Below are 10,954 nucleotides of genomic sequence, written 5' to 3' on the forward strand. Positions count from 1 at the left end.
GCTGCCGCTGCCTAGTCATCAGACGAAACAGAAACCACCGAATGTTGGAACAGTCTCTCCGTAGGGGTTGTTTGATCCCCGGGTTAAACTTTAGCCCATGTCACATCGAATGTTTGGACACTAATTAGTAGTATTAAACATAGGCTAATTACAAAACTAATTTCACAACCCCTAGGCTAAATCGCGAGATGAATCCATTAAGCCTAATTAGTCCATAATTTGACAATATGGTGTCACAGTAAACATTCGCTAATGATGGATTAATTAGGCTTAATAGATTCGTCTCGCGATTTAGCCTAGGGGTTTTACAATTAGTTTTGTAATTAGCTCATGTTTAGTCCTTCTAATTAGCATCCGAATATCCGATGTGACACGGACTAAACTTAAGCCTAAAGGATCCAAACAGCCCCGAGTCATCCGTACCTGCTGCAGCTGCTGTCTGTTGTATTCAGTTCATTGTTTATTATGTCATGCGATACAGTGACACAACTTATTATTTCTTTGGACAAGTGATTTCTCTTCTCACATGCAAATATATTATACAGAGAACATGCGATTACATTTACATATAGCATCACTAAAAAAGGAGGAGCAAGAAAAACAAAAGAATGGTGTAGCTTAATCAGACTCCAGAAGCCCAGCATCAGTACACTTTTATCCAAAGGATGTAGTTGCAGAGGGAGAAACTAGAGGAAGAACTACCTAAAGCCCCCTATTTTTTTATGTGCTTTTACACACTTATTTATTCACCCTGTGTGTTCTATCTTTGGATCATGGCCCTTATATCCTAGCGATATTCCCCAATTGGACCTTTTATAAAGTTTGCCATTAAATTGAAGAGACATGTAAAATGCGTCTGAATAATCCCAGTTAATCTTTCCTTGAGCCTTTGCCGGTTTGCCCCCAAGTACTTAAGTAGCATCAGATCTAGATTACAGGAACCACTTGTCAGCACCGCATACACTAGCCAGCGTTCTGTTGACTGTGATACTGACAAGTGGGTCCGTGCAATCAGACACGATGGTGCTGATTCCGGGGGCAAACTGGCCAACTAGGAAAAATCTCGCGCATTTCGCACGCCCCTTCTGTTGACAGTAATAAACCTTATAAAATGATCAAATAGAGAACACCACCAGGGATGGCAACCGGGCGGGCTGGAGCCAGGTGAAGCTTCCGCGGACCCACCCCGAAACCTGAACTGTAAACCTGCCCCGAACCTGAAATCCTATTCGGTGGAAATCCTGCCCCGATCTCGAAATTGCGGGTGCTCAAAACCCAGCGGGTCCTCCGACACCCGACCCGTCCCCGCCGGGCTCCCTGTCGCCGGCGTTGCCCCCCGGCCCTGCCGCCCGTGGCCGTGGGGTCCGTGCCGCTATCGTCGTGGGTGAGGGGGCTAAGCCGCCGAGGGGCGCGGGCGATGCTCCAAGAAAGAGAAAGAGGTCGTGGCCTCCAAGGGGCTCCGCTAGCCGGCCTCGTCAAGAAGCTCCTCGTCGCGCCGTCCTCCTTCGGGGCCGCGCTCGCCGCCGCCCTCGCGCTCCGCCCGGCGTCTGTCGCCGCTGCCCGCCGCCTCTTCAGCATCGGGGGGTCCGCCGGGGGTGAGGGCGTGGGCGTCCGGCGGCGCTCGCGGGAGTCAAGGCGAAGGGGGCGACTGGCGAGGGGCATGGACGGCCAGCGCCTGGGCCTAGCGGCGCTCATGGGCGACTAGCGGGATGAGGGGGCGAGGGGCGCGGGCGGCCGGCACCCGGCGGCGGAGGTGGACTAGGCGAGGGAGACGGGGGCGCCCGCGTGCGGCACACTGAGAGGGAGACAGGGAGAGTCCGATCTGAGAGTGGGAGAGTAAGTTATATAGCTAGGGTTGTGTTGTTGGGCTAGGCTATTTGTTTGGGCCGAGGCTCCGAGGGTCACCCGCGGGGAGGGGGGAGAAAAAACCCACCCCCGCACCCGCCAATTGTCAGGGCCCTGAACTCGAGACCCACGGGGCGGATTCTGGACCCGCCCCTGCTCCCGTCGGGTCTGAAACCCACGGGTCTTGGGTCTATACCTGCCCGATTGCCATCCCTAAACACCATGCCCATGAATCCCAAAATTAAAAAAAAAAACTCATACACACATGGAAAAAAAAGCATGAAAACACAAAGGTATTAAGGGGTGTTTGGTAGCACTGCACTGCAGGAAAATTAATTCCACTCTACCAACTCTAAAAAACTTGCAGTCAAACACGTCTAGCTCCACCAACTTTAGCTTCAGAAAAAAGTTGAAGCTAAAGGCCAGATCCATATTGGGCTCCTTTGGCAGGGCTCCTCGCGAGGGGCTCCTCGTGCGGAGCCGGAGCCGGAGCCGGAGCTGCGGAGTCACTTTTTTGGGCTCCACCATGCGGGCTTAAAACGGCTCCGGCTCCTCCCAAATGTGCCAAAAAACGGCTCCGCGATTGATGCCGTTTGGTGTGGCTCCGACTCCTCCGTGCTTCGGTAAGCGCGTGGAGTCGGAGCCGAAGCTCTGCCAAAGGAGCCCTTATGTACCTTAAAGTGTTTCAAAAACACGAGTTACTGACCTCACGTAGAACTACCCACCGTGCACGTACCGCTTCGCGGAAAACAAAACAGCGCTGTTCTCCCGTCGGCCCCTCCCATCCTCCCGTCGCCTCCTCCTCGAACTAGCACCGCCGCCTGTGGATTGGGCGCCTCCGGCCCCAATCTCCGGCGAAAATGGCTGCGGGCGCCGCCTCCGAGCCCCATGCCGCGCCGGGGCTGCAGGCCGCGGGGCTTCGCAGGCGGCAGGTTGCGCCGCTGCAGCTGGCCGGAACAAGCGCCGCTGCCCCGCTTGGCCGGCCGCGGGGGCGCCGCGCCGGTGCTGCTGGCCGGAGAGAGAGATGCAGGCCTGACGTTGCGAGCTGCCACCGACGGCATGAAGCCACGGGCGGCCCTGAGCTGGAGCTCCCTGGGCTCGCTCGTCGCCACCGCCGTGGTGGTGCGCGCGGCGGTTCAGGAGGTCCGCCCCCAACCCCAAGGCGCACGGTGCGCTGCGGGCGCTGCTGGCCCGCGCCGCGGCCGCGCTCGCCCACCCCACCGACACCATCGTCGTCAACGCGCGGCGGCGCGCACTGGCCCCGACGACCCCTCACCGGGGAGCTTCACCTACGGCGCGGACCCGGACACGTCCCTCCAGGTGTTCGTCTGGAACGGGACGCGCCCCCTGGATGGGCTTCACGGTCGACGGCGTGCAGGTGCCTTGACGGCTTCGAGCCTACCAACCCCGAGGAGTGGAGCGGCGGTAGGTTCTCGCGAGGGTGCCGGCGGAAGGAGGCGCTGCGGTGCGGCGACGGTGACGGTTTCTTGGCCTTGCCGGAAATGAAATCGCCGGACAAGTTCGTGCTCGTCCGGAACCGGACTTCTGAGGAGTGCGCGGCGGAGTGCGCCAAGAACTGTTCGTGTGTGGCGTACGCTTATGCTGATCTGAGCAGCAGCGGGACGAAGGGCGGCATGACGAGGTGCTTGATTTGGGCCGGCGAGCTGATTGACACGGAGAAGATGCGTGATATGGCTGGCGGTGAAACGCTCTATCTCCGGTCTGCAGGCTTGGATGATCCTGGTGTGCTAACGACTTTATCTCCTGTGCCTTTCTATCGAGTAAACTTCGAATTGTTGGGTATAAACATTCAGGCTTGCGAGCATAAATCATTGCACTGACGACCTTGCACAGGTAACAGAAAGAAGGCAAAGACCAGGGGCCCGGCGGCGGCGCGCACTGGCCGTTCGGCGGTGGCCCGCGCGGCGGGTTCGGGGGCCTCGGCGGCGGCATGGGGGCGGGCGGCGGCAGCGGTGCCTGCGGCTCGAGTTCCCGCAGCGCCACAGGGACGTCCCCAAGCGCGAGCAGAGGATGGGACGGGGAGAAGAGGAGACTGACATGCGGAACCATTCACAAAGGTAAAATAGACTATTCACAGCAAATTTTTAGGTTTCTAGAGCTGGAACACTACAACAACTCCATGTTTTTGCAGAGTTGGAGCTGGAACACTGCAACCAACCAAACATGTACAATAACTTCATGTTTTCCCAGAGTTGGTGGAGTGAAGCTACAAAAGGATAAAGTTGGTGGAGTGAAGAACTGAAGATGTGTTTTTGAAGTGGAGTGCCCTATTAATTTCCTAACCGATTAACCTCTTGCCTATTATTGGCAGGGCAACGTACCGGTAGACTGTGTTCTGAAACTCTGCATCTCGCTGGGCGTCATCGTCAGAAGAAGTCAAACCATGCTTCAAGAGCCGAGCAAACGAGTATGATCAGCACCGGGAGAAGCCTTTCAGGACCACCGCCGTTCCAGAGCACGGCGGCGGCGGCGTCCACGACGCGCCGGACGAAGATGGGGGGCCGCGCGTCGCGGAACCGCATCCCGTTCATGATCAGCAGCAGGCCGGCGGACATGACCGCGAAGGCCAGGATGAGTTGGCACTGGGTGCCGGGGGTGAAGACGACGACAGCGCCGCTGCCACCGGCGTCGTTGTCCCCCATGCCGGTGCCGACTATGACGGTGAGGAGGTACGACACCGCGGTGAATACGGCGGCGAACCCGGTGACGATGAAGCCGGCGGCGTCGGCGGCGCCACGGCCACGGCGGCGCCCATGGCCGTTGCGCCCCGGATGCATAGCGGGGGCGGCGGATGGCGCTGATGGATTTGGGAGCTAAGTTTCGAAGTGCGTGCGCGGGTGATCGCGCAAAGCCGTCGAAGCCGTGTTTTTATATAATTGCTGGGAGCTGGTGGTGGTGTGGAAGAAGGAAATTGGCGGGAAGTTTTACGTCGTCCCGTTAGAAATGTCTGAGATAATTCTGTTTGTGCATACAATGGCGTTTTTTTCTTTTTTGCAGGGACCGGATGCTTCTCTGATGCTTCCTATGCATAGACAAACTGCCATTTTTAGCTGATTAACGCCTTAACCAGTTTGATGTTTTTCTTTTTTTACAAGGATAGAAATGGTGGGAATGCAACATTAATATATCTCTGTAGTGGATTAATCATGAGTTAATTTTTATCGCATGCTGAAGAACAAAAGAATAGTTGAAGCTGAAGAGGAAGACATTTTTTTTACTTTATAAAAACAAAATCGCACCACAGGGGTATGATGTTTCCCTGAAACTCTATGCTGGGACATGGTCATTCAGATTCAGATTGGACCTCCAAGGCTCCAAGTATAATGCAGGTTGCAGGAGCTATAACCACCGAACACCTCCTGCATAAGAATTGCAAGGATCCTTCCTTACAGCATCCTTACTAGCTTGAAACTGGCATGGTGTTTGGAAAATGGTAGTTTCTCATTTGCAGGAGGGGCAGCAGCCACATGACATGAAGCCAGCAAGCCCCCCAAACAAACTCGCCAAATGGCATGAAACCAAGAAAACAAACGCCATTCACTCGTGTGCAAATTGTTTACTCCTGCATCATCCCTTGTAATTCGCCCTCAGCAGGTTTCGGTAATTCGGCTTGTTAAATTGTCAGGCGCTGGAAACTTATTTAAACTAGCGCCAAATGCTGACAGGACTAGTCAGAACCGTCTGCTTTGTGTATATTCATTCCTTGGGGAATCATGTGACTGCTGTTTTCGTGGCAGGCAGGGTCAGGCCTTGTTTAGTTCGCGAATTTGGGAGGTGCCAAATTACTGTTACAGCACTGTAGCACACTGTAGCGTTTCGTTTGTATTTGTGAATTATTGTCCAAATATTGACTAATTAGGCTCAAAAGATTCGTCTCGCAAAGTACAACAAAACTGTGCAATTACTTTTTAATTTTATCTACATTTAGTACTCCATGCATGTACCGCAAGTTTGATGTGATGGAGAATCTTCTTTTTGCATAGTGTCAAAGTTGGAAGTTGGGAGTAACTAAACATGGCCTCAGATGGATCTGCTTCGATTTATTTAAGAAAAGCTCTTCGCTTCACCCTTTCGCTTCGCCATGGGGCAAACAGACTAGCAGAACACCTCCGCTGGAGTTTTCAGTCTACAGGACGATACTGACTGCTACAACTACCAGACCAGAAAAACTTCAGATTCTTTTCCGGTCCAAATTTTGCACCGTGCAACTTCTGAGAAAGCATGTCGATATTCACGGTGGAAAAATTACTAGAAAAAAAAAGAGAGTGTATGATAAGCTGCGAGTGGATGGAAAACCCAATCTACTATTCAGAGCAAGGGGAGCTCAAGAGCATTGGCTCTGGAAATATGACCTGTCTGCAATACAAGAGTACAACAAAGTGCGAACGGCGCTCTGCTAATTTGTGCACATCTTGATCCTGGTGAGTTTTCAGACCCTTCAGAGTTCAGACTGGAAAAATAACTGGTGATTAACCTGAAAGCCGTCAGACTGAGCATCTCGTAACTTCCGAGAAGACCTACCTGCAGTCTGCAGAGCAACTTTGCAGCGGCGGTGACCGTTGTGAATGGAATAAGTTGCTAAAAGGTGTTTCTTGTCGCCACTCGCATGCAGTTTCCAGGTTGGTGGCTTTGATGCCTGCCGTCTTGGAATGATTGAATCCGGCGCTGTTTCGCTTCTTCTTCTAGCGACTGTTCTCGTTCAATGTGCCTCCCCTCTCGCAAGGTTTCTTTTCGAAGGTAACTAGGGTCATGTTTAGTTCACTCCAAAATTCCAACTTTAGCACTATGCAAAAAGAAGATTCACCATCACATCAAACTTACGGTACATGTATGAAGTACTGAATGTAGACGAAATCAAAAACTAATTGCACAGTTTTGTTGTACTTTGCGAGACGAATCTTTTGAGCCTAATTAGTCAATATTTGGACAATAATTCACAAATACAAACGAAACGCTACAGTGTTGCTACAGTAATTTTGGTTGTCCAGAATTGGGCAACTAAACAAGGCATAGTACCGGGCGCTCGAGCGTGAGGGGAATGCGGACGTAGGCATACGTACGGTCATACGGTGCGTGGCTACGTGCTGCACATGTTCCGGAATCATCATATCGGTGCTGGAAGGTGGTTGGAAGGGACGAGGAAACTTTTAGGCTCCTCTTGGACGAGTCGTTGTCGAGTGAATGGAGGATACAGAGCAGTAGTAGTTCCATGAGAATTCATAGGCTCCTGCACACGGACGTTCCTTTCCCACGGACGTGGGCACTGCTACTGCAGCCGCGCCAGCAATGCCTTCCCTTTTGTTTCCATATACGCCTGCGTCCGACGCTGATACGGGCTTCACGGTTTCCCGGAAGTGAAGCGAGAATGTGGGCGCCAACCATCGTCGTCTTCTAGATCGCGTCGGCCCCGCGCGGCGAAACCACCGAACCAACCAACCGGCCGGGGCGCCCAGCGCGTACTCTCCGCGGGCGGAGCGCGGCTGCCCTACCGCCCACACAGTCCCACACACATGGTGACATGGGCACAGCGAATCAGCAGCACACGGGTGAAAGCGCGAGGGGCCCAAGCGAATCAGCAGCATCTCGCTTTTGAATTGTGGAATGTCGGTTTCTTGCAACAGTGGCTCTACTATTCATAGCAATATTTTATTTCGCTGTGCTTCATCAATACTTTCATTGTGCTTGAGATGCTTTTTGATATGTGGCCGATGCATGCATGGTAACAGGACAGTTCTAGGATTAGTGGTTAATTAACTTAGCCTTGCAGGAGTTCTTGGCTGCTTTAACTAGCAAGTCTAGTTTTTCCTCACATGATTAATTAGTGGTTTTTGAAGCTGGCGTGCAGCCTTTTGACCATTGCTACTTGGAATATAATGACAATCATTTTAACTTATGGGCATGTTGGGGACTTCTCCACTCTAAAAAAATAACTCCACTCCACCAACTTTACTTTTTTAGCTCCGCTCCACGACTCCAAAAAAAAATAGGAGCTACGAACGTGTTTAGCTAACGATGCAAACTCCAGCTCCAGAAATTATAGGAACGGGTGCAAATAGTCTCTATTATCCTTGGTTAGGATTTTTTTTTTGCGAGCTACAGTACCCGACGGCTACAGTGACCAATTGCTGGAGTTTTTCACCCGCTTAAATGACATCAGAGCGGAGTATATCATTCCACCAAATGTTAAATTGGAATTGATTTGCTCTTGGTTGAAACTAACCACATGCAAATTAGAATAAAAAACAAACGCAGATTGCGAGATAAAAAGTCAAATGTTACACATTTTCAATCGTTTTTGCAGAACCAGGATGCACATGTTTCAACTAGCTATACCAGTACTGAACAAACAACTACTTAACAAGTTCAAGCTAACCTCAGTCATCCTACACCTAACCCGACCTGGCTTGTGCTTGTGCTGCTTCCTGACATCAAAGGAAGAAGTCTGGGAGACACCCATCTTGCCACCAACAAATAATCACTCTGATCAATGGCGGGGAAGAACCAAAAGAAGTCACCTATGATTAACTGGTCCGGCCGCTGCGGCATCGTCTTCCTCATCACCAACTAATCATCATCCAGTCCAGCTTCGAGCCGCGATTCCGTCCAGAACCAAGGTTGCTCACCTCCACCACCACAAAAGTTCAAGACCATATGCAGGATCGTCGACCTCCATGGCTGGCACACCACCAGAACCATGCCAGGCAAGTGGCCTGCGGCGGCCGACGCCGGCACGACTGCGGAGCCCACACGGCCCAATAGCAACACATTATCACTGAGGCCACTCGTGGGCATGCGCATCCACCACCTCGCGTCCCAGTTGAGCCTGTAGAGCTGGAGGCGCTTGTGGTGATCGTCCGAGACCATGAGGAGGGCGTGGCCGAGCGACTCGACAAAGTAGTGGCGCCACCTGATCTCCCCCTGTGGGAGCGCGAAAGCCATGTCCCTGCCCTCGACCTTAGGCTCCACGGCGGTGAGTTCCGCGCGCCAGAGCTTCCTCCGGTCATCCATGAGATACACCGTGGCGCCGACCGATAGGAGGTTGCTGCAGGCCATGTCGAAGCGGAACCTCGGGGCGCGGAGCATAGCCCGGTCCCTGCCAACGGTGGTGCGACAGTACTTGACGACCCTGTTTGTGGCAACCGCGAGGCACGCCGGTCGGCGAGCGAGGCCGTCATGATTGCGAGGAAGGCCTCGGCGGGGTCCTCTGTGAACGGCCACAAGACGACCACCTCCACGGCGGTGATGGGGTTGAGCACCATGAGCCAGCACGGCGAACTTCGTTCCGAGGAGACGAAACGGAGTTTGCGAGAGGGAGGGAAGGGGGGGTGGTAGAACAGATGAACAGGCACGGGGAGAAGTGTCGATCTTTTTTTTTTCTAACCAGTATGTGTAACCAATGGCATTGGCGGGCAAATCTCCTAACTAATCTCTTACAAAATATCAAAATAACCGAACAAATCCAATCTGCTACTTGGAATGGAAGAAGCTCTCGGCGCCGAGCCTAGTTGTCGGCTTATTTTTTTATCTAAATTGCTTTGACTCCTGTCAAGAGATAAGTACAACTTACTTTTTTATCTAAATTTAGCTGCTATGAACCCATCTAAAGTGATAAAAGACTAAACTGCCCCTCGGAAGGGAAAGTATTTAAAGTAGGAGTGAGAGATAGAATAGAAAAATACCTTTTCAACTGTCATTTAGCTGGAGGATCCAAACACCCCTAGCTAAACTTTAGCTAACAAAAAGAAAGTTCCTAAACTTTAGCTAGATAAACTTTAGTGGGTGGATCCAAACAGGACCTAAGTCGATGGAAGGTGATGCCGGACATAACACATGCGTATGACAATCCAAAGATAAAAAAAAAATAAGCTATACTTATCTTTTGACAGGAGTCAAAGCAATTTAGATAACACTACTCCATATGGTAAGTAAAAAAATAAATACTTATATATTTACTTATAACTTATAAGCATACGGTGTCATTTTATTAATATATTGAGCTTTAGAGTTCCTACATATATATGTTTATAAGAAAAGTACTGCTCATTAATATTATCATGACTACATGCAAAAAAAAAAAAATTTCTTTGATACAGCTCTATGCGTACAGTGAGCCTAGCATTTTGTTTCCTCATTGATACTAGTGCTACTGCATGGTCATCATCACATGAACTTGGCAATTGGCACTGCCTTTTTGCCTTGGAAGTTAGTGCCGGTACACTGACACTATGACTAGAGTAGTGGACAGAGCGAGCGGCTAGCGCATCTGCATGGACGCAGTCACGCCATCACGCTTGGCGCGACTGAGGGACCTAGCTTCTTCCATGTCAGCCTCCGTTCCAGTGTGGCATTCGGTCACACCAAACTAGATGGTGCGAGTATTTGTCACGTCAAAATATTTGGGTGCGACCAAAAGGCTAGTTTTTGAAAATTTAGCTCGGTATAGGTTATTATTAAAAATTTAGATTTAAAAGGGTTAAAATAGAAAAATCCATGTTTAGTTCACTAGCAGGTTGAGCATGCATTTTACTAAGCATAAAACCAGACATGTATGAAAAGCAATCTGCAAGTAAATGGATGGGAAGTATCAATAGACCAAGGGTGTGTTTGGATCCCCAGGCTAAAGTTTAGCCCCTATCACATCGAATATTTGGACACTAATTAGGAGTATTAAACATAGGCTAATTACCAATTTCACAACCCCTAGGCTAAATCGCGAGACGAATCTATTAAGCCTAATTAGTCCATGATTTGACAATATGGTGCTACAGTAAACATTCGCTAATGATGGATTAATTAGATTTAATAGATTCGTCTCGCGATTTATCCTAGGGGTTTTGCAATTAGTTTTGTAATTAGCTCATGTTTAGTCCTCCTAATTAGCATCCGAATATTCGATGCGACACGGACTAAACTTTAGCTCAGGATCGAAACACCCTCCAAATATATCATCAAAATCTTGAGCTACTGTCAAACCTTTCGAGCGGTGAATATATCAACTAGAACCAACACAAGCAAGTAGGCTCTATCAGTACATTTGCTGTTACTGAACCAACACAAGCAAATAGGCCAAACATATCAAGATGGCAAC

At 50.7% G+C, this 10,954-nt stretch overlaps 1 pseudogene; it reads right to left on the minus strand.

The window, feature by feature from the left end:
• Nucleotides 1-8,244: 8,244 nt before the first annotated feature.
• On the minus strand, nt 8,245-9,125 carry LOC101771175 (annotated as a pseudogene).
• Nucleotides 9,126-10,954: the final 1,829 nt, after the last annotated feature.

The sequence above is a fragment of the Setaria italica genome, chromosome VII (assembly GCF_000263155.2).
Source record: "Setaria italica strain Yugu1 chromosome VII, Setaria_italica_v2.0, whole genome shotgun sequence".
Lineage (NCBI taxonomy): Eukaryota > Viridiplantae > Streptophyta > Magnoliopsida > Poales > Poaceae > Setaria > Setaria italica.